The following is a 25,759-nucleotide window of genomic DNA, read 5'->3' as shown; positions in this document are numbered from 1 at the left end:
TTTGTGTGTACTAGTTTGGTTATTTATGTACACTGTTGTGTATGTCTGTTTTCAATGTCGAGTCTTTGTCCCTTGATTACTTTCTTTTAATGTCCGCTAGAATCTACAATGGCGGCGCATTGTTGATTGATTGATTAATTGTTGGTGTTTAACGCCCGAGCAGCAATATTTTCAGCTGTATTCAGACGAAATTTGGGAAAGAAGAGCGAGATACAGACCTTGCGAAGAATTTTGTTGTTGTTTATATTACATGTATGTAGGCTACTGTCGTACTGATATGCACGATCGTTTTAATATTCATTAGCAAATGAGTTTCCTTACTTTCCGAGTTATTTTTTCTACTGCTACATAATATATATTTTTTGTGTGCAGAATTAAAATCTAGGTTGGTTGTTCGAAGCATACTGCTTAGCGTGTTTCCATATTTCATACTGTTTTAATGTTTGACATTCATTAACAACTAAGTTTACTCGTTTTTTTCGAGTTTTCTCTACCATATGGTTTGTGCAGTACCAGTATTACCATTCTCGCTCAAATTTATTGTCGTGCTCAAAAAATAAAAAAAAAAGAAATAGATAAATAAAAGAAACTTTATAATGGTTATTTAAATGATGACTTAAATAAGAATACCATAAGTCTTTAGGATCCTGCAGATTCTAAACCCTGAAGTAATATCAATTTTAATCAATTCCATCCGCACCTCTTTTTACATACATGTACATATGAGATAATCTCCATAAACAGTATCGTAAAATGTGTGTACAATTAAATATGCGAAACCATAAATAATATTCTTCATGCTTCATACAATAATAATGTTTCTCATTTTGATACATCTTGTGTCAAAATTTGCATCTACAAAAAGAGGATTCGACCATACGAGAACAACAGTAGACTATCTAGCCTTGTAGGAACTCAAAAAACTAATAAAAACCTTTACACTGTTTGACTCTGGATAAAAGAAGTAACTCACTGACTCTAAGCACGTGCAAATGAGATACAACTGAAATCTGGGTTTCAAGTGATAATTTCGAGACACATACTCAGGCTCCAACCTAAGTAAGACATGGCTTTGTACTGTTCCGAACGGTACGCATGACTGACCCCTCTAAATTTTTGTGGGCGTAATGCTTAAAGTAGTGGATTTTACACTTAGCCTGACGTGATGCATCTGATTGTAAATAATTGTAATTCAAGGTATTCGAAATTTTTCTGTTCCCTTTCGTAATGTTCTCTCTCCCAAAGATAAACTGATTTACTTAAGGAACTCAGCGTGTATCGGAAACTCTTGTAACGGGGTATCGGTTATATGTATTTTCTTTAAGTGTCAGGGTCACATGTAGTTCAATTTCTGATTTTGCAGTCACTGTGTTCCTTTTTTTTCTAGGTCTGCAATACCTAGCTCCTTGATCTAATCAATGTTTTCTTGCTTCCACCTTTCACTTTGGCGACCAACTCCCAAGTGCCCGACATTTAACAAAATTATGTGTGTACTTCCGTGAATTATTATACACATTTCTTCATCATGCCTCTAGATGGAACTAGAATTTTCTATTTGACAGATTTATATCGACAGAAATTGACCTACTACATAGTGCCTCCTGGAAGGGGGACTGGTGCGGGCCCAAGTCACATTTAGCAGTTCAATAAAGCTGTAACTGCCACATACATGTATGGACGATAATAGAAATTCGAATCGTTGCTTTTAAGAGTAGCGCCATCTTGTCATATATGTAGAGAATTCGTTTGCGTAGTTCATATACCCATTTAATATAGAAACAAACCTTGTGCACTGCACTTTACGGATACAAAATTAGCGTTCCAATACAGTAATATTATTGCAAATGTCAATAGTGATTTAACCTATGAATATAATTTAATTCAAAGCGGCTACAATTAAGTAAAAATGATTTTTCCCCTAAACTTCAAAACATAAACAAAAAAAAACTTTTCCCAGCTCGAGCATGAATCGGCGTACACTTAGGGATCAGTCGATATCGCACGTTCTCCTCGCTTCTCTCCTTTTGTGTTATTCATGGTGAAAATGTTGAATTGTATACATTTCATTTTTGAGAACCGTTCGCCATTCATGAACACTGACAGTGGCGTAACAGGATACTGATGTAAGCATTATAAAGGCTTGTCGAAAATTGGACACAACTCAGAAGACAATATCAAATATTTTTTACGTAATTATACTGATCAAAGATGTGAATTACTTTAACTTCCATGTATGAAATTTTCTCCTAAACGTCAGCGGACACTTATTAGCATATTTAAATGTAACCGGGGCTATACCTATTGCTACTTTTTCAAAAGAGATATTGAAAGTTTGTATTGCTTTCCAAGAGATCTCTAGATATATCAATCCAAAGATCAATTATAATTATAATTTATAGAACAAAATGTCTGTAAATAAAAATAAAAATAAAATATTTATCCTGCCAGACAAAAAACTGTTCTGAGCAGTGTAGCAAATAGAATCGTCACATTCTGAGACGTTTGTCTAATATTGATTTGTTGTGACATACATCATTATTTTGATCCTTTATCCTACATATTAACATCTAAACTGTCCCGTACTACTATATATTGTGTACTAAGTTACAGCCCTAGATTAATCCTACGAGAAGGAATGACTCGGCCAGCGAAAGCTATATTTTTTATATAGCCTAGCTGGCCGAGTAGTCTAGGGCGCTGGACTTTGTGCAGGCGGTAATGCCATAGATGTCACAGCAGTACGAGTTCGAGTCTCGCGGAGGGAACGACTAAAATGCATCGCAAATTTGACAGTTCTAACATCGTTGGGAATTTTTCAGACCTTTATATATATATATATATATATATATATACGATCGTGATCGTAGAGTAAAAGGAATGATGACCTTTTTCTTCGAGTTACATAGAAATATTATAAACGCTTTACATTAGTTTCTAGACAAATTTGAATGTGTCATAATTTCTATTCCCATGAAGCAAATAATTTCTACCAATGAAAATTTCTTTCCTCTGTCCTGCAAAGACACTTTAATAAAGTACTTGATCACATTAGCATCATGTTAGGGTGTTAAAACTAGATTGATTGATTGATTGTTGGGGTTTAACGCCCGAACAGCAATATTTCAGCTGTATTCAGGCGATGAACATGAAGTGGATGATATGAAATGATGATGGGACACAAGGATAATGGGGTCGACAAATTTTAATTGCCATTGGAAATAGGGAGAGGTGGGTATGGTCGGTCAATTTAGCCTACTGTGCTCCTACGCCGGGAGAATACCACAGTAGTGTTCTTTAACGTGCGAGGAACGTAGCATCTTTCCCAAAGCGGTGCAAGGTATGGTTTGCGGTCAGGTTTTCTGTATTATGGCCTGACAACCCCAGCATGTAACACGCCAGTGGTACCCTGTTCAACCACCTGGGGCACACAACCCAGCTGCTCTGTGCACTGTTCTTAGCACTATTTAGTCGCTTTTTACGGCAAGCTGAACTGCCGGACCTGCACAGGGCGTTAACACTAGAGATATATTTCGTTCCCCTTAAAAATCTTTAAAATCAGTTTTTGATATTGGGGTATTCATTCCGAATGATATATTGATGTGTGATTATCAAGTTTAAAATCAAGCGTTCAGCTTTCGGTTGGTCTGGTAGCTTTATTATTGTAGCTAGACTCTTTCAGGTAACTCACTCGCAATGTGATGGGTGCCGCTGGACATGCTTTCTCTTTCAGATGTCATGCCACTCCTGGTTTTTGGGGCAGTTCATAATGTCCGTCTTTGCGGGGTTATTTTTATATCTCACGTTTGTTTCTTGTACCTACCTGTATTCTATAAAATACGGTATCCCTATTTTAATCTATTTATAAATTTGAATCTCATTTCTATTTATAGAACAGAATAGGATATCCATATATAGGACCTTATCGGAACCAACAACAGAACTTGTTAATAGAATAGAACTCCATTTTTTCTATTGAACAAGACTACATGTACCACCATTAGGGATACCATTGATGTGTTACAATATCTCGCTTTAAATCTTATTAACTACAAACTACCTATCATTCAAACCAATCTTTAACACTCAATAAATATCTATACTATCAAAATCAAGTAGTGATTGACATACGTCGCTATATGGCTGAAAATGAAAGTATAAAGGGTGTACAAATAAATAGACGTCAATGGCAGTATATTCAACAGATACTACAATATATTAACAAAGCATATAACCAGATTATAAGACTGTAAGAACCCCCTAGATAATACTATAAAAGTAAATTAAGGTATTAGAACTACAGTACTTTATCTTAAAATGTCTTCCTTTACACAAATGGTACTCCTACAAGATCAAAATCTACGATTACAAGAGGCACAATTTAATTTAATGATTCCTTATACATCAGCTGACGATAAATTAAAGCTTTAAAAAAATATTAAAGACCAATCAACTTTCATTATATTCAATAATTGTTATTTCTCAATGCTATGGTTGTTGTCTCAGCTCTGTTTTTACGGTCTCTGAAATAAATAAACAGCACTGATGTAAAATTTTGTTAAAATATTATTTTGTGGTGACAAATAAATAAAAAAAAACAAATAGAAAAAACTTCTTAGAAGACAAAGTACATCAATCATTATAAAATCAGTCATTAAGAGAAAATTGAAACAATTGATCAGAATTGCAAGTGTTTGTCAGAACTTTCCAGTCTCATTACCATTTTGGAGAGATAATATACATAAATTATTGTCATCACTCCTTAGAAGACAAAGCAAATCAATCATTATAGAACTAGTCATTAAGAGAAATAAACAGGTTTTCAAAGTTTTGGGATCAAAAATTTATTATTACCATTTGGAGAGATAAAACATAAATTATTATTTTAACACCTAGACTATATTCAGGGTGGTCTCTTCAGTGCTATAAAAGAACGGTTCGAAAATAATTGAGAACAACTGTTGAAAATGGCACAGAAAATGATCCAACAGTAAGTTAATTTTATGTTTTTCTTAATCTGTTTCATAGTTTTTTTACCTGAAGTATTATGGTATAATTTAAAAAAAGCTCAGAACATGTGTAAAATTCTGAATGCACACTTTCACGATGTTTAAAAAAACCATATTCTGGAAGAAAAAATAAAACTTTCATGCCTAGTCTACTTTATAATTCATGCGCTTGATCATTCTAAAATGGTAGTAGACCAACTAACAAGGAATTGATTTTGTGTCGTCTATATAAATTTTATCTGTTTCATATATAAACGTGTTGTACAAAAAATAATATATTCAACATATATTTTTTTATAGAAAAATATTGATGGATGATGACACAAAACATTTTCAAGAAACACGGTGAGAACCTCTAATATTTTTAACAATATATTTTCAACTATTGTATAGAATAAAATGTACATAATTTATTGAACAGCTCGCTGCGCTGTTCAATGAAATATAAAAAAAACTAATTTTTTTGTAAAGAAATGACTACGGTTACTAGAAGAAAAATCTACTTTTACTGTAATAACTTAAAATAGTCAGTCTCATATGAAATTGCACACGACGCACGGTATCCCTATTTTAATCTATTTATAAATTGGAATCCTATTTATATTTATAGAACAGAATAGGGTATCCATATAGGACCTTATCGGAACCAACAACAGAACTTGTTAATAGAATAGGACTCCATTTTTTCTATTGAACAAGACTACCACCATTAGGGATACCATTGATGTGTTATAATATCTTGCTTTAAATCTTATAAACTACAAACTACCTACTATCATTCAAACCAATCTTTAACACTCAATAAACATTTATGTTATTCCATTTGAAGAAAGGCAACTCCTACTTATAGTATCCCTATTTATTAAACAATTACATACAAAAGCAAGATATTTTAAATCAGATCTTATTTATACGTAAAGAGGGAAAATACAACATTGGTTTAGGAACAATTAAGAAAATGTTACCTAATAAGGAGTCTTACACTGTGCAGAAACCAGTGCGACGAGCATTTGCAAGGAACAGAGTTATTGTCAGTGGTCTCGATGATCAATGGACGTGGATTTAGCCTCCATGGAAAACGTAGCTCAATACAACTACAACGTTAAATTTTTATAGATATTTTTTCAAGATATTTAATGGTCAGACCTTTAAAAAATAAAAAAAAGTTCCTCAGTAGCCGAGGCCATTAAAAACATTCTAAAAGACAACAGAAACAGGAGACCCCTTGTTATACGTGCGGACCAGGGTGGTGAATTCAAATCAGAAGTGAAAAAAATCTTAACAAAACAACATATTCATATTTTCTACACTCATAACTCTACTATAAAGAGTTCATACGCCGAGAGGGCGATACGTTCACTGAAAGGGAAAATTTATTCTTTTTTCATGGAAAAACAAACATGTAGATATATAGACGTTCTGCAGAGATCGTTAGTAGCTATAACCACACCCCTCATCAATCTTTAAGGGGGTATACACCATCATCTATTAACAAAACTAACGAAGACGAAATGAGGTACGTGCAATATCTTGTGCGAATAAAAAAGATGAAAGGAAAATCAACTAACACACCCACATCAACAAATACCAGTCAGTGAAATGGGATGGGACATCATATATGCTGTGTTGGAATTTTACATAAATGAAAACCCTGAGGAAAAAAACAAAGACATTGTTTTGGAATCATTGATAAACTTGAGTACCATCCTGTTTGAGAAGAAAATTGTACCATATTGTTATTCTTATTCATTATCTAAAAGAACATATACTATAATAAAATTTAAAAAAAATCGGCACTTGAGTATTATTTCAATACATTCCATTTGTAATACGTTTAAGAAAAACCCTTTTACGGTATCCCCCCGTTTAATCTATGGACCCCTATTACAGATTTGGATACCCCCATTTTATTCAATAAATATGGTATCCCTATTAAATCATTTAACAGTAAATATAATATTAGTGTTACAGTTTTACTTTTTTTATTAAAGATCCAACACCATCTAGCTAACATGTCTTACTCCAAAGGTAGATCTGAGGAACATAAGGACAAGGAAGAGATCGAAGATAATAAAATTACTATGCCTGAACTGTCAAACTTTATTTCAAACGATCAAACGATGATAGATAAGCGACAAAGTATTGTTAAATGGTTAATAGGAGTACTTCAAGTATTACTTTACCACATTTTATTTATGACAGAAACCAACATTTAATATGTTAATGTACATGAGAACATCTAAATGTCAAATCTGCAATCTTAACAACCTGAACATAAAGATGCCACTCAATGGTTTGTTTAACTATATAAAATAAACAATGTTAATTTTATGGCCTACCTACTTGACATATTAAATACATTTAAAAACATCCATCATGCATGAATAGTTAAACACCCTTTGTTTTCAAACATGTTGTCATCACATAGAGAAAAGTCTTTATACATCTAAAAGTTGATATTTAACAAAATCCACATGGAGGCATGTAAATGTCAAATCTGTAATATTCACAACTTGAGCATAAAGATACCCCCTGTTTTTTTTGTTTTTTTTTTTGTTTTTTGTTTGTTTTTTGTTTTTTTTCACTCTCTTCTTTTTTTTTTTATTTAAAACAAAAAAAAAACAAATATGTACAACAATTATAAAATCAATATCTTATAACAAATGCAATTAACATTTAAAAATTTAAAACATACATGCAGGTATTATTGCACAAACAAAAAAAAGAAATCTAACTATTAAACATTTAAGCACCTACCTTATGTGAAAAAAAAACATGAAATAATTTCTCTATATCAATATCAAACTCAATACTTGAGTATTTGACAAATGCAATAAACAATTTTAAAAAAATAAACAAGGGTAATATTACACCAACAAACAAAATAAAAGGCACTTCTGTGAAATGGGAATAACCCAATAGAATTTAATGTTTAAACAAACATTATTTTCATTAACCTAACACATTTTTTTAATACCTGCCCATAGTGGTAATTTAATTAAATTTAAAGAAAAATACATTTTTTCTCCAAAAAAAAATAAGACCTTAATCTAAATCACCAATTATAAAAGTGTAATAAGTTACAATTTAAAAATTTCTGGCATTGTTTTTTTTCCTTACTTAATGAAGAAAATCAACATTTAAGTACCAAAATAGATGGAACGAAAATAAATCTAATCTTCTACAAAATTTCAAGTCACTGATCAACAGTTGCGAGAAAACTCTTATAAAAGTTACCTTTTTTTTCCAAAAAAATAAGACTTTAATCTAAATCACCAATTATAAAAGTGTAATAAGTTACAATTTAAAAATTTCTGGCATTTTTTTTCCTTACTTAATGAAGAAAATCAACATTTAAGTACCAAAATAGATGGAACGAAAATAAATCTAATCTTCTTCTACATATATTTTTTAATGTTATCGAGTTACAGCAACCTTTCGGTTCTCATTTTATATGTGGTATTAATCGCCCCAAGAGTACCTCGCCACTAGATGTCATCTAATGAAATTTCGTGTTTAAAGTAGTTTTTTATATTAAATATTTTATATCTGTGTTGTTTGATTTTATTACAACTTTCATAGCATTTGATAATACTAATCTTAAAAAAAAAGAAAAATATTTAAGATTTTGTATAAAATATCAAAATTTACTAAAATTCTTCATACTGTCAGATATGAAATAGTTGTTACTAACTTCTCACGATATTCAAAAGTTCTAGGGAGTATTATAGAAATCAAAGGTTTACCCCCCCAAGGTCGATCACTTTACACATTACGAACAGAAAAACGTTAGTCGTTAAATAATTAGATAACTGTTTATGCTGCTACAATAATAGTATTGATCATCGTTTTTGTATTTTGAATAAATTAAGAACAAAAGCCATCAAAAAAATTAACAGAATTACAAATGTTTGAATCAGAAATCTCTCATTACAACTTTGGAGTGAAAATATACTTAAATTAGTATACGGCGTTTACAGATAGGTACAAAACAATTTAAAAAAAAACATTTGATGCAAAACAAAAAAAAAACAAAAAAAAAAAAATAGAAAAAGTTCAAAAGGATATTTTGTCAAGTACTACGCCTTAAAAGATAATTACTATTTAAAGACAAAATAATAAAGTAGAAATAAAACCAATGAGGAGGGTCATTAACAGACATAAACAGATTTTTGAAGACTCTATGGTTACCACTCTAGTGAGATAAGATATATAAATTATCAGAAATATATTCAGGGTGGTATTTTTCAGTGCTATAAAAGGACTGCTTTTAAAATAATCAAGAACAACACTGTTGAAAATGGCACAGAGAATGATCCAACTGTAAGTTAACTTTATCTTATTATTTGTTTCACTTTTATTTTTTTACCTAGAAGTATGTGATGATTTTTATGTAAGAGAAGGAATAGTTGATGAGAATTTTTTTTTTGCTAAAAATCGCAATCCTACTTTAATTTAAAATGATTTGGTGTCGCCTAAAATAAATTGTATCAATTTCGTGTAAATGCAATTATACGAATTTTTTTTTTATAGGGAAGCTTCTATGAAAGGAGATGACACATTAAAGGATTTTGAACAGACACTGTAAGGCTATTGAATACTTTATTTCATTTTTTTTTTATAAATTTCAACTAATGATACTGTTGTACTTGTATGAAACAAAAAAAAGTTAGTCAGATATTAAGACAAGGAGACGTGAACAAATTTTATTAAATACTTCAATAATATCCCACATTAAAATATTTGGTATTTTACATTTCGTGAGCACTTACATATTATTCTCTATGGGGGTTTGATCGAAACAAAGCATACAACAAAATTCCAAAAAGCCAAACACTAATTAGGCCTAAGATCAACCTATGTCTCAATTTTGAAATTTAAACAGATAATTTCAAAGCTTTGATGCGTTCGTAAACACAAAAGTGTTTTGATGCCGGAGTGGGCTAACCTCGTCGGGGAATTGAAACACCACCAGCAGAGCTAACCGACACGGAAGTTTGAAACAAAAACCTACAACAAAGTTCTAGGCTTTAAAATTTGCTACGCCTGACACGCTTTTCGTCTATGCAAGACTTATCAGTGGCGCTCTACCAAAATTATTGAAAAAGCCAAATTTATACTGTATAGGGACAAGTTCAAAAGTCAGCCACTATGGATGTTTTTTTTTTTTTTTTTTCTTCTTCTTTTGCATGACATTGCGCATACGGCTACTGTAGCAATCTTGTATATTTAAATGTCTATACAAAGTCATGAAAGTGATATTCAATTATTATTTTATAGAGAAACAACGATGCAAGACACTACAGATTTTCAAAAAACACGGTAAGAACTTCTAATAATCTATGTATCAACGTGGAAGGGGAAATAACTCAAATACAATATGTTTAAAAATCACATTTAAATTCACATACTCTAAAGTATATGGATATACAACCTCGTAGTACACGAAAAAGCCTGGAAGAAGAAAGACTATTGAGACAAACAACGTGATATATTTTTTTAAAAGGGGAGAGGAGGGAAAGGTTAACTAGAAAAAAAAAAAACACAAATGCGATCTGTTTCAAATTCACACGATTGAATAATTTTTAGTTAAAAAAAAAAAGATGTAAAACATACAGCTATTTTTTTTTCACATACTTTTAAAAAAAAATGTATATGGATATACAACCTCGCAGTAGACAAAAAAGCCTGGAACAAGAAAGACTATTGAGACATACAAAGTGATATTTTTTTAAAGGGGAGAAGAGGGAAAGGTTAACTAGAAAAAAAACTCAAATGCGATCTGTTTCAAATTCACACGATTGAATAATTTTTAGTTAAAAAAAGATGTAAAACATACAACTATTTTTTTTTCTCAGTAAACGCAAAAGACAAGAAGAACCTTATGAGACAGAGAAAGAAACAGAGAGACCCCGGATGAAACATGAGACAGAGAAAGGAACAGAGAGACCTCAGATGATACATGTAAAGTAAGGTTATTGTATTTTATGAAAAATAGCATTATAATATAATTTTATGAAATTTATAATTTTGTAAACTGGGTTTTACCAGCAACATAAGTATTTTATGAAATTTATGATAACAAATTATACTTTGTTATTAATAATTAAATCATGTAGCTCGCAAGTAAAATTAAACTTTCAAAATCAGATTTGAAATGATATGGGAGTCATTCCCTTTTCTTTGCCGTTTTTTTTTTTAAAGATTTGTCAACTATGTCAACTATGTCAATAAATAGATGGAAAAGTATAATAGCTAAAGAAATATTTCAAACTGAATCACATATGTTATTTTGAAATAGATCAAGGCTTTACCTTTAAACCTTCGTATACTTATGCACGACAGAAAAGTATGGCATTTGTCAGGTACTAGAGCTGTTATAAAAAATAAACGGCTCTTTGGTAAATTTATTGTATTTGAAAACAAGAGGCTCCAAGGAGCCGAAATCACTCACCGTACTGAAATATGTATCTTTTTTTTGCAGGATAAAAAGGTATCCCTGGAGGAAGCAGAAATTCAGAATTTAACAGGGACAATTACTATAATTAACAAAAAAATAATAAATGCTCATACAAAAATGAATTACTTAAAAGAGCTATTGAAAACAACAAAAGAGGACATCTATGAAAACACGCTCTTCAATAACTTTATTGCAGAAAGAAGAGAAAAGCTGTTGATGAAAATAAACAAATGAGACATATAGGGTGCCATCATGAAAAAATCACTGTGATATCAAGCTTTTATACCAAGTTAAGACTAAACACCCTCCTGAATAAATTTGTTCAAGGGAACGGGGCTTAAGTCTCAGTTTTAATCAAACTAAAAGAACATATTTACCTGGTGTATACAAATTCAACTTCTTTTTTTTTGACGGCCGCGGCGACGGGGAGCGGCGCGACATTCGAGACGCTGCGCGGTATTCGAGACGCGGACGGTCTAAGCGCGTAAAATTGCATGAGCTGACGCGGCAAAGGCACAAAAGTAGGATAACCACGATTAAAAGTATTCACTTATATTTCAGGGTGTGTTGTTCATGGATGCCAGCATTGTTTCCCTGAAAACAGGACTACAACGAAAAATCCTTTAACAAAACATACAATGAACGAGTTATATTATGCAACGAAAAGAAAGGAGATGTACCTAAAACGCATAGGATACAAATACGTATGTATTTGGGAGCACGAATATCTTAAAAATATCAAACAGGATGAGGAAATGGCTGAATTTGTTGGAACCTTGGACATTGTAGAACGTCTACATCCCAGAGAGAGTTTTTTTGGAGGACGGACCAATGCCATAAAGTTGTACCATGAGGTAGAAAAACCCGGAGAGACCATTGAGTATTTCGATTACACCAGGTAAATATGTTCTTTTAGTTTGATTAAAACTGAGACTTAAGCCCCGTTCCCTTGAACAAATTTATTCAGGAGGGTGTTTAGTCTTAACGTGGTATAAAAGCTTGATATCACAGTGATTTTTTTCATGATGGCACCCTATATGTCTCATTTGTTTATTTTCATCAACAGCTTTTCTCTTCTTTCTGCAATAAAGTTATTGAAGAGCGTGTTTTCATAGATGTCCTCTTTTGTTGTTTTCAATAGCTCTTTTAAGTAATTCATTTTTGTATGAGCATTTATTATTTTTTTGTTAATTATAGTAATTGTCCCTGTTAAATTCTGAATTTCTGCTTCCTCCAGGGATACCTTTTTTATCCTGCAAAAAAAAGATACATATTTCAGTACGGTGAGTGATTTCGGCTCCTTGGAGCCTCTTGTTTTCAAATACAATAAATTTACCAAAGAGCCGTTTATTTTTTATAACAGCTCTAGTACCTGACAAATGCCATACTTTTCTGTCGTGCATAAGTATACGAAGGTTTAAAGGTAAAGCCTTGATCTATTTCAAAATAACATATGTGATTCAGTTTGAAATATTTCTTTAGCTATTATACTTTTCCATCTATTTATTGACATAGTTGACATAGTTGACAAATCTTTTAAAAAAAAACGGCAAAGAAAAGGGAATGACTCCCATATCATTTCAAATCTGATTTTGAAAGTTTAATTTTACTTGCGAGCTACATGATTTAATTATTAATAACAAAGTATAATTTGTTATCATAAATTTCATAAAATACTTATGTTGCTGGTAAAACCCAGTTTACAAAATTATAAATTTCATAAAATTATATTATAACGCTATTTTTCATAAAATACAATAAACTTACTTTACATGTATCATCTGAGGTCTCTCTGTTTCTTTCTCTGTCTCATGTTTCATCCGGGGTCTCTCTGTTTCTTTCTCTGTCTCATAGGGTTCTTCTTGTCTTTTGCGTTTACTGAGAAAAAAAATAGTTGTATGTTTTACATCTTTTTTTAACTAAAAATTATTCAATCGTGTGAATTTGAAACAGATCGCATTTGAGTTTTTTTCTAGTTAACCTTTCCCTCTTCTCCCCTTTAAAAAAACATCACTTTGTATATCTCAATAGTCTTTCTTGTTCCAGGCTTTTTTGTCTACTGCGAGGTTATATATCCATATACATTTTTTTAAAAGTATGTGAAAAAAAAAATAGCTGTATGTTTTACATCTTTTTTTTAACTAAAAATTATTCAATCGTGTGAATTTGAAACAGATCGCATTTGTGTTTTTTTTTTCTAGTTAACCTTTCCCTCCTCTCCCCCTTTAAAAAAAATATATCACTCTGTTTGTCTCAATAGTCTGTCTTCTTCCAGGCTTTTTCGTGTACTCCGAGGTTGTATATCCATATACTTTAGAGTATGTGAATTTAAATGTGATTTTTAAACATATTGTATTTGAGTTATTTCCCCTTCCACGTTGATACATAGATTATTAGAAGTTCTTACCGTGTTTTTTGAAAATCTGTAGTGTCTTGCATCGTTGTTTCTCTATAAAATAATAATTGAATATCACTTTCATGACTTTGTATAGACATTTAAATATACAAGATTGCTACAGTAGCCGTATGCGCAATGTCATGCAAAAAAAGAAAAAAAAAACATCCACAGTGGCTGACTTTTGAACTTGTCCCCATACAGTATAAATTTGGCTTTTTCAATAATTTTGGTAGAGCGCCACTGATAAGTCTTGCATAGACGAAACGCGTGTCAGGCGTAGCAAATTTTAAAGCCTAGAACTTTGTTGTAGTTTTTTGTTTCAAACTTCCGTGTCGGTTAGCTCTGCTGGTGGTGTTTCAATTCCCCGACGAGGTTAGCCCACTCCGGCATCAAAACACTTTTGTGTTTACGAACGCATCAAAGCTTTGAAATTATCTGTTTAAATTTCAAAATTGAGACATAGGTTGATCTTAGGCCTAATTAGTGTTTGGCTTTTTGGAATTTTGTTGTATGCTTTGTTTCGATCAAACCCCCATAGAGAATAATATGTAAGTGCTCACGAAATGTAAAATACCAAATATTTTAATGTGGGATATTATTGAAGTATTTAATAAAATTTGTTCACGTCTCCTTGTCTTAATATCTGACTAACTTGTTTTTGTTTCATACAAGTACAACAGTATCATTAGTTGAAATTTATAAAAAAAAAAATGAAATAAAGTATTCAATAGCCTTACAGTGTCTGTTCAAAATCCTTTAATGTGTCATCTCCTTTCATAGAAGCTTCCCTATAAAAAAAATTCGTATAATTGCATTTACACGAAATTGATAAAATTTATTTTAGGCGACACCAAATCACTTTAAATTAAAGTAGGATTGCGATTTTTAGCAAAAAAAAAAATTCTCATCAACTATTCCTTCTCTTACATAAAAATCATCACATACTTCTAGGTAAAAAAATAAAAGTGAAACAAATAATAAAATAAAGTTAACTTACAGTTGGATCATTCTCTGTGCCATTTTCAACAGTGTTGTTCTTGATTATTTTAAAAGCAGTCCTTTTATAGCACTGAAAAATACCACCCTGAATATATTTCTGATAATTTATATTTCTTATCTCACTAGAGTGGTAACCATAGAGTCTTCAAACTAAAATCTGTTTATGTCTGTTAATGACCCTCCTCATTGGTTTTATTTCTACTTTATTATTTTGTCTTTAAATAGTAATTATCTTTTAAGGCATAGCACTTGACAAAATATCCTTTTGAACTTTTTCTATTTTTTTTTTTTTTTTTTTTTTTTTTTTTTTTTTTTTTTGTTTTTGTTTTGCATCAAAAGTTTGTTTTTCAATTGTTTTTTACCTATCTGTAAACGCCCTATAATAATTTAAGTATATTATCACTCCAAAGTTGTAATGAGAGATTTCTGATTCAAACATTTGTAATTCTGTTAAGTTTTTTGATGGCTTTTGATCTTAATTTATTCAAAATACAAAAACGATGATCAATACTATTATTGTAGCAGCATAAACAGTTATCTAATTATTTAACGACTAACGTTTTTCTGTTCGTAATGTGTAAAGTGATCGACCTTGGGGGGTAAACCTTTGATTTCTATAATACTCCCTAGAACTTTTGAATATCGTGAGAAGTTAGTAACAACTATTTCATATCTGACAGTATGAAGAATTTTAGTAAATTTTGATATTTTATACAAAATCTTAAATATTTTTCTTTTTTTTTAAGATTAGTATTATCTAATGCTATGAAAGTTGTAATAAAATCAAACAACACAGATATAAAATATTTAATATAAAAAATTACTTTAAACACGAAATTTCATTAGATGACATCTAGTGGCGAGGTACTCTTGGAGCGATCAATACCACATATAAAATGAGAACCGAAAGGTTGCCCTCACTCGATAACATTAAAAAATATATGTAGAAGAAGATTAGATTTATTTTCGTTCCATCTATTTTGGTACTTAAATGTTGATTTTCTTCATTAAGTAAGGAAAAAAAATGCCAGAAATTTTTAAATTGTAACTTATTACACTTTTATAATTGGTGATTTAGATTAAGGTCTTATTTTTTTTGGAAAAAAAGGTAACTTTTATAAGAGTTTTCTCGCAACTGTTGATCAGTGACTTGAAATTTTGTAGAAGATTAGATTTATTTTCGTTCCATCTATTTTGGTACTTAAATGTTGATTTTCTTCATTAAGTAAGGAAAAAAACAATGCCAGAGATTTTTAAATTGTAACTTATTACACTTTTATAATTGGTGATTTAGATTAAGGTCTTATTTTTTTGGAGAAAAAAGGTATTTTTTTTAATTTAATTAAATTACCACCATGGGCAGGTATTAAAAAAATGTGTTAGGTTAATGAAAATAATGTTTGTTTAAACATTAAATTCTATTGGGTTATTCCCATTTCACAGAAGTGCCTTTTATTTTGTTTGTTGGTGTAATATTACCTTTGTTTATTTTTTTAAATTGTTTATTGCATTTGTCAAATACTCAAGTATTGAGTTTGATATTGATATAGAGAAATTATTTCATGTTTTTTTTTGTTTTTCACATAAGGTAGGTGCTTAAATGTTTAATAGTTAGATTTCTTTTTTTTGTTGGTGCAATATTACCTGCATGTATGTTTTAAATTTTTAAATGTTAATTGCATTTGTTATAAGATATTGATTTTATAATTGTTGTACATATTTGTTTTTTTTTTTTTTTTTGTTTTAAATAAAAAAAAGAAGAGAGTGAAAAAAAAACAAAAAAAAACAGGGGGTATCTTTATGCTCAAGTTGTGAATATTACAGATTTGACATTTACATGCCTCCATGTGGATTTTGTTAAATATCAACTTTTAGATGTATAAAGACTTTTCTCTATGTGATGACAACATGTTTGAAAACAAATGGTGTTTAATTATTCATGCATGATGGATGTTTTTAAATGTATTTAATATGTCAAGTAGGTAGGCCATAAAATTAACATTGTTTATTTTATATAGTTAAACAAACCATTGAGTGGCATCTTTATGTTCAGGTTGTCAAGATTGCAGATTTGACATTTAGATGTTCTCATGTACATTAACATATTAAATGTTGGTTTCTGTCATAAATAAAATGTGTTAAAGTAATACTTGAAGTACTCCTATTAACCATTTAACAATACTTTGTCGCTTATCTATCATCGTTTGATCGTTTGAAATAAAGTTTGACAGTTCAGGCATAGTAATTTTATTATCTTCGATCTCTTCTTTGTCCTTATGTTCCTCAGATCTACCTTTGGAGTAAGACATGTTAGCTAGATGGTGTTGGGATCTTTAATGAAAAAGTAAAACTGTAACACTAATATTATATTTACTGTTAAATGATTTAATAGGGATACCATATTTATTGAATAAAATGGGGGTATCCAAATCTGTAATAGGGGTCCATAGATTTAACGGGGGGATACCGTAAAAGGGTTTTTCTTAAACGTATTACAAATGGAATGTATTGAAATAATACTCAAGTGCCGATTTTTTTTAAATTTTATTATAGTATATGTTCTTTTAGATAATGAATAAGAATAACAATATGGTATAATTTTCTTCTCAAACAGGATGGTACTCAAGTTTATCAATGATTCCAAAACAATGTCTTTGTTTTTTTCCTCAGGGTTTTCATTTATGTAAAATTCCAACACAGCATATATGATGTCCAATCCCATTTCACTGACTGGTATTTGTTGATGTGGGTGTGTTAGTTGATTTTCCTTTCATCTTTTTTATTCGCACAAGATATTGCACGTACCTCATTTCGTCCTCGTTAGTTTTGTTAATAGATGATGGTGTATACCCCCCTAAAGATTGATGAGGGGTGTGATTATAGCTACTAACGATCTTTTGCAGAACGTCTATATATGTTTGTTTTTCCATGAAAAAAGAATAAATTTTCCCTTTCAGTGAACGTATCGCCCTCTCGGCGTATGAACTCTTTATAGTAGAGTTATGAGTGTAGAAAATATGAATATGTTGTTTTGTTAAGATTTTTTTCACTTCTGATTTGAATTCACCACCCTGGTCCGCACGTATAACAAGGGGTCTCCTGTTTCTGTTGTCTTTTAGAATGTTTTTAATGGCCTCGGCTACTGAGGAACTTTTTTTATTTTTTAAAGGTCTGACCATTAAATATCTTGAAAAAAATATCTATGACTATCAGTAAAAATTTAACGTTGTCGTTGTATTGAGCTACGTTTTCCATGGAGGCTAAATCCACGTCCCATTGATCATCGAGACCACTGACAATAACTCTGTTCCTTGCAAATGCTCGTCGCACTGGTGTCTGCACAGTGTAAGACTCCTTATTAGATAACATTTTCTTAATTGTTCCTAAACCAATGTTGTATTTTCCCTCTTTACGTATAAATAAGATCTGATTTAAAATATCTTGCTTTTGTATGTAATTGTTTAATAAATAGGGATACTATAAGTAGGAGTTGCCTTCTTTCAAATGGAATAACATAAATGTTTATTGAGTGTTAAAGATTGATTTGAATGATAGTAGGTAGTTTGTAGTTTATAAGATTTACAGCAAGATATTATAACACATCAATGGTATCCCTAATGGTGGTAGTCTTGTTCAATAGAAAAAATGGAGTCCTATTCTATTAACAAGTTCTGTTGTTGGTTCCGATAAGGTCCTATATGGATACCCTATTCTGTTCTATAAATAGAAATAGGATTCCAATTTATAAATAGATTAAAATAGGGATACCATGCGTCGTGTGCAGTTTCATATGAGACTGACTATTTTAAGTTATTACAGTAAAAGTAGATTTTTCTTCTAGTAACCGTAGTCATTTCTTTACAAAAAAATTAGTTTTTTTTTATATTTCATTGAACAGCGCAGCGAGCTGTTCAATAAATTATGTACATTTTATTCTATACAATGGTTGAAAATATATTGTTAAAAATATTAGAGGTTCTCACCGTGTTTCTTGAAAATGTTTTGTGTCATCATCCATCAATATTTTTCTATAAAAAAATATATGTTGAATATATTATTTTTTGTACAACACGTTTATATATGAAACAGATAAAATTTATATAGACGACACAAAATCAGTTCCTTGTTAGTTGGTCTACTACCATTTTAGAATGATCAAGCGCATGAATTATAAAGTAGACTAGGCATGAAAGTTTTATTTTTTCTTCCAGAATATGTTTTTTTTAAACATCGTGAAAGTGTGCATTCAGAATTTTACACATGGTCTGAGCTTTTTTAAATTACACCATAATACTTCAGGTAAAAAAACTATGAAACAGATTAAGAAAAACATAAAATTAACTTACTGTTGGATCATTTTCTGTGCCATTTTCAGCAGTTGTTCTCAATTATTTTCGAACCGTTCTTTTATAGCACTGAAAAGACCACCCTGAATATAGTCTAGGTGTTAAAATAATAATTTATGTTTTATCTCTCCAAATGGTAATAATAAATTTTTGATCCCAAAACTTTGAAAATCTGTTTATTTCTCTTAATGACAGGTTTTATAATGACCGATTTTCCTTGTTTTGTAAAGAGTGATGACAATAATTTATGTATATTATCTCTCCAAAATGGTAATGAGACTGGAAAGTTCTGACAAACACTTGCAATTCTGATCAATTGTTTCAATTTTCTCTTAATGACTGATTTTATAATGATTGATGTACTTTGTCTTCTAAGAAGTTTTTTCTATTTGTTTTTTTTTTATTTATTTGTCACCACAAAATAATATTTTAACAAAATTTTACATCAGTGCTGTTTATTTATTTCAGAGACCGTAAAAACAGAGCTGAGACAACAACCATAGCATTGAGAAATAGCAATTATTGAATATAATGAAAGTTGATTGGTCTTTAATATTCTTTAAAAGCTTTAATTTATCGTCAGCTGATGTATAAGGAATCATTAAATTAAATTGTGCCTCTTGTAATCGTAGATTTTGATCTTGTAGGAGTACCATTTGTGTAAAGGAAGACATTTTAAGATAAAGTACTGTAGTTCTAATACCTTAATTTACTTTTATAGTATTATCTAGGGGGTTCTTACAGTCTTATAGTCTGGTTATATGCTTTGTTAATATATTGTAGTATCTGTTGAATATACTGCCATTGACGTCTATTTATTTGTACACCCTTTATACTTTCATTTTCAGCCATATAGCGACGTATGTCAATCACTACTTGATTTTGATAGTATAGATATTTATTGAGTGTTAAAGATTGGTTTGAATGATAGGTAGTTTGTAGTTAATAAGATTTAAAGCGAGATATTGTAACACATCAATGGTATCCCTAATGGTGGTAGTCTTGTTCAATAGAAAAAATGGAGTCCTATTCTATTAACAAGTTCTGTTGTTGGTTCCGATAAGGTCCTATATATGGATATCCTATTCTGTTCTATAAATAGAAATGGGATTCTAATTTATAAATAGATTAAAATAGGGATACCGTATTTTATAGAATAAACTTGGGATACCCTAGAAATGGGGGGTTCTGATTTATAAATATATTAAAATAGGGATACCGTATTTTATAGAATAAAAATGGGGATACTTTAATCTATGATAGGGGGTCCTCGAACAACCCCTTTTGTAGTACGTTTGTTTGTTTGTTTGTTGGGGTTTAACGTCCGAGCAGCAATTTTTCAGCTATATTCAGACGATGAACATGAAATGGATGATAAAATGAACATGAAATGAAAAAAAAAAAAAGACGGGACACAAGGATAATAGGGTCGACAAATTTTGATTGCCACTGGAAAAAGGGGGGATGGGTAAGGTCGGGCAATTTAGCCTCCTGTGGCGGAGCGCAAAGGTTCCTACTCCAAAAGAATACCACAGCAGGGTTCTTTAACGTGCGAGGAACGTGGCATCTTTCCCAACACAGTGCACCACTATGGTTTGCAGTCAGGTTTTCCGTATTATAGCCTGACAACCCCAGCATGTAACACGCCAGGGGTACCCCATTCCACCACCTGGGGCACACATCCCAGCTGCTCTGTGGGCAAAGCGCCTAGCCCCCGGCTAGGTTTCTGAGCACTATTTAGTCGCCTTATACGACAAGCTTAGCGCTGCTGCAGGCCTATTCTTTTAACAACCGGACCTGCACGGGGCTTTTGTAGTACGGTCCCCAAAATAAATTAATGCTGTCCTCCTATGGAGATAACTCATGTAAACACTCATTATAATTTTCAAGGAAACATTTGCAATTTAGAATGATTACAGCAACTGAAAGCTTCCTTCTATTTGGGATTTCATCCTTTTAGAGAAATAATTCCTGTAAACATTCATCGTTATTTCAAAAGAAAGCTTTGCAATTATAAACATGATAACAACTGACAGCTCTTAGGAGTTATGTCCTTTGGGAGAAATAACTCATGTAAAAATTTACTAGTATCCTTATTTCAGTAAAAACCTTGGCTATTAGAAATAGGGCTACAACTGAAAGTTTTTTCGTGAAAGTATACCTGAAGTAGGATTTTCAATGTTGAGGGTTGACTGAAATTTACTTGCCCTATAAACAAGACATGTCTTTGTCTGTAGCCAGGAATTGATGAGGAGCTTCTTTTTTCTAAACCATACAGAACACGAGAAAGTTTGGGACTCGTGCATGCCAGGAAAAAGCTTCCTCTGCGATAGCACGAAAAAGTCTGGGACTTAAGCAGGGAAGCAACCCACGTCACAATCAATTATGCATAGCCAATCTAGAGTCTATAGTCCTAAAGAGTCACTTTCTGTCTTAGAAAAAATAAATAACTATACAAGTATCTTCCTCTTCACATACTGAATGCATTTGCAAAGTTTCAGTGAAATGTGACAAGCACTTTTTTTAAATATTTGATTTTTAAATATAGGGAAACCAAGTTGCGCGAGCAAAAAATTAACAATATTCTACCATACTTCAATGTATTAAATATTTGCAAAGATTTTTTTTCTGACTTTACAATTAAAAAAAATCAATCATGACTTGTTTTTTTAACAGTAATAATAAAGAGATAGCCTTTAAAAGTAATCATTTTCCAAAAAATTGGTCTATTTTTAAAAGTTTATTTCTGACATGCCTTCCCCTTTTTCTTCTCAAAAACCCTAAATCTTTCAATTTTCACAAAAGGTGATATCTTTGGCTTTAAATTTGTAAATACGGTGTTTTCACATTAAAATATGACCAGTAAAGAGCACCTAAAGACAAAAACGTACTCAAAAATGGATTTTCCATGTTGCCATAGGGAAATGCTTATATGTCCTTAACCGCAGTAATGAAAGTGAGTTTTTCCTCATTTCGAACCATATTTTTGCTCAAATCTACACAAAACTTGACTTCAAGTGCTGATTACCACCATAATGAGGTAAATATAGCCCTCAAAATTTAATATTTGATATTTTACTAAATTTCTTACACTCTTTACAAGATAGGACATACAAATTTGCAAAAAAGACCAATTATCCATACTTTGGACCTACAACTTAAAAAAATGCATATTTTGAAGGATTTTTGTAGTGTTATCCTCTCATGGCAAATTTTGCAAGATCTTCAAGTAGTTCAAAGCTATTCCAAGAAACTTTTCATTTTGCCATGGCTTCAGCTTCAGGCTAGAAACCACTAATTCCACTTCCCGTAGGCTTCTATGCTAATTTTACAATGTTCAATGGCTTCTCTGGACTTTACCTTAACTTTAACCTGCAGAGGACTATATATCAGCATGATTCTACATATGTCAGCTCACAATCCTCAGAATGACATGTGGGGTTAGCAGACTTGCAGTGCAGTACTGGTCACCGGAAGTGAAGGGTCTATAAATAGCATGGGAAATCCCAGTGTTTTCACAAGATAGGGGTATATTTAGAAATCATTATGGAGATTAAGCTTGTCATCACATGAAGCAAAATGCACCTATAAATGTACAGAAACTGTTTAAATCTTTTAAATAAGATAACGTTTTACAGCACTATGAGGAACAGGGGTAATTTCTGCGTAGGACTATTTCTGCGTACATTCCAAATGCTCATTGGTTAAATCGGTGGTCTGTAACCTAAAGCACCCCAAAATATATCAATTAGGCAAGAAGCAACCTATAAGTAAATTCATGATTGTATATTATATCTAATTAAAATTCTTGCACACTCATATAGAAAATATGGGATGACAGGAGACAACCTTGGCGTATTTTTGTGTGTTCATTGAAGGATGGTGAGAGTGTTGAATTGTGGAAGACGGCATTGGGTCTTTTTGCAGAGTCTTGGGATAATCTTTACAATTTGACACTGATTCCAATGTGTCTCAGTACCTTCCAAAGTGCATGTTAAGGCCTTCTTCATGTCCACGAAGTTTATGTAGAGTGCGGATTGCCATTCTATTTACTCCTCGATGATGACCCGTAATGTGGCAATTTGGTTAATACATGATCGACCGCATCGGAATCTGGAAATTAGCTGAATTCCTCTCCAGTTTTTAACAGTTGCTCATGTCGCCCTTCTTTGGAAGCATAATGATGAAGCATAAACTCCACTCCTCAGGGATTTCCACTGTTACCCAGATGTTTTCAAACAGCTCATGCAAGGTGCTGTAGGGCCCCGTGCAGGTCCGAGTGTCAAACTAATAGGTGAAATATTGCTGCTTGGGCGTTTAACCCCAACAATCAATCAATCATTCGAGATGCAGGTTTTTTTCCAGACTGATCTTCAAGACCTCAGGTGGAAATTTGGTTCGGTCCTGGGACTTTTCCAGTCCTTATTCGTAGGTCTTTCATGATTTCATCCTTCGAGACTGGGTCTGTATCAACATCAAGGTTTTCTCCAAGAGGTAGGTCGGGAACATGTGATATATCTTCTCCATTTAAAAGTGGTCGATCTAGGTTTGTTATCACATTGCCATCTTTTTCTTTCACTTGTTTTGATGTATTTATCTTTCTATCTGCCAGTTAATTAGTTTCGTAATAAAGTGTATTATGTAAAGGATGCATATATAGAGAACGGTATATACATGTGATATTTTATCTTCAACAGATAAAAAAAGCGCAATGGAGTAACATTTTTAGTTTAATTGTTCATGAAAGACGTGCATTATAAAGGTTTGACCAGAGTCTGCTTTAGTGATGGTTCTAATATTTGAGAGCATTCAGGGTCATTAATTGTACAAGCCAGTGTTTTCGCAACAAATAGGAGAATGTGTGTAACGTTGGATATATTTTGTTACAAATGTTAATATTTTTTTTTATTATTTTTTATCGACTTGAAGTCTGAGAGCACACGTTCTGCTATATTTTGCAGTCGAGTAACTTTTTAATGAATTAAAACTTTTGAGATTGTGCAATGGGCACATTGGACTACTATTAAGTCTTAAGTGTCATTAAAGTGAATCTAGCCGTCAATACCAGCCCGCATGGAAGCTAGCCTCAATAATTAAGTGTCATAAGGTTTCACCATATTTCATTTGGATTTAATTACACTTTCTCTAAGAATTTTATTGAGGACTTAGATAAAGTACAAGTAAACTTGAGTTCAGGTTCTTATTAGCAATGTTAAATAACATTTGAATAAAGGCATCATCTCGGAGCTAATTATTGGGAACTTTTCAACCATAAAGTTAATAAGTTCTTACATGTATGCATGTATGTTGCATAGGTCAGGGCTAGAGACTGTCCTCATTGCATATTAATAACTAATTCTAGTAGAACAAATTATAATATTAGAAGTAAGTTCTCATTGCTCAAAAGTATAGCATGGACTTCTTTTTTCATTTCAAAGTGAACGTTTTCAGCCACCTTAATTAGTTCATTACTTAACATGCTTGTATATATGCTTGTCATGTCATAAGTACATAGGAAATTTGCTGTCATTTAGAATCTGTAAAAGTTCCGAGCTGTCTCGTACATAAGTTCATTGGTCTTTAACTATAGGTAGCAAATAATAGTCCAAAAGTCTATGCAATTTCCACAGTGGAAAATAAACGGGCGGCATGGTATTCTTATATTTTCTCTATTGTGGGTTAACAAACCGCAATATCACCTGTGATCGATAATTTCAATTCCATTATCTAAGGGTTAGCCACCCGCTAGCCCATAGTTAACGTTCACTAACTTAACAATTACTTCTAGTTAGTTCATTTAAAACACCGTCATATATGAATTAATTCACGAATGTTTCGTTATCTATGGGTTTAGAAGTTTGTGAAGTCGGTATCCCTGGTGTAGAAGCTTTTTTACGAGGAATCTATTGCATTCATTAAATTTGACACTTTATTACAAATAAGAGCATAACGGACCAGTTGTGTAATGAAAATACCGTCGGAGGGTGCTTCGGGAATATCACAATCTAGGAATGGAAATTTCAATAGCGAATTCAAAATCGTCTCTGTTGTCATAGTTTTTTGTATGAAGGTGTCATATTCTAGTGTAATATATAAAACTAGAAAAGGTGTACTAATACTGATTATGTTAAGCTCGGTCAACTTAAGTTCTATTTGGTAGATATCTTAAACACAGTTTTCGAAGTAAGGATTATTTACGGCCAAAATATAATTAAGATATCTAAAAGTATTATAAAAATTACGCAACAGATCATGTTTTGAAGGATCTTTTAAGAGTTAAGCAACGGCTGTGATTCGTAACAGTAGAGGAGCAAATCGGCTACGAGAGACCAGTTCACAATTAGTCACCATTCGCATACTAATAACCAGTCTATATACAGTATTACCAAAACGAAAATAAATATTGTCAATTAAAACATTAAATGCATTGCATTTTCCTAGGTAAGTTATTGTGGCAGTGTTGTATACAGAGTAGAAAAGTCAGTGGCCCTTTTTACAAAAATTCGTAAGAGTAAAATTAGTCGTAATTGATGACGTCACTATACTTTTA

The 25,759-nt window shown here is 31.6% G+C and overlaps 2 long non-coding RNA genes across 2 annotated transcripts; both read right to left on the bottom strand.

The window, feature by feature from the left end:
* Positions 1 to 12,653: 12,653 nt before the first annotated feature.
* On the bottom strand, positions 12,654 to 15,144 carry LOC148616987 (uncharacterized). The gene is made up of 5 exons (XR_015922498.1): positions 14,862 to 15,144; positions 14,602 to 14,652; positions 13,874 to 13,915; positions 13,239 to 13,344; positions 12,654 to 12,719 (listed from the first exon to the last, which is right to left on the bottom strand). It is a non-coding gene; the product is annotated as an uncharacterized LOC148616987 (long non-coding RNA).
* A 2,252-nt stretch (positions 15,145 to 17,396) lies between these two features.
* Positions 17,397 to 19,402, bottom strand: LOC148616986 (uncharacterized). Its single transcript, XR_015921916.1, has 3 exons — positions 19,210 to 19,402; positions 18,847 to 18,891; positions 17,397 to 18,580 (listed from the first exon to the last, which is right to left on the bottom strand). It is a non-coding gene; the product is annotated as an uncharacterized LOC148616986 (long non-coding RNA).
* Between the last annotated feature and the right edge of the window lie 6,357 nt (positions 19,403 to 25,759).

This window comes from Perna viridis, chromosome 5, assembly GCF_037379345.1.
Source record: "Perna viridis isolate PV_CMFRI_1.1 ecotype Kerala chromosome 5, ASM3737934v1, whole genome shotgun sequence".
NCBI lineage: Eukaryota > Metazoa > Mollusca > Bivalvia > Mytilida > Mytilidae > Perna > Perna viridis.
This window is presented reverse-complemented; position numbering and strand designations above follow the sequence as displayed.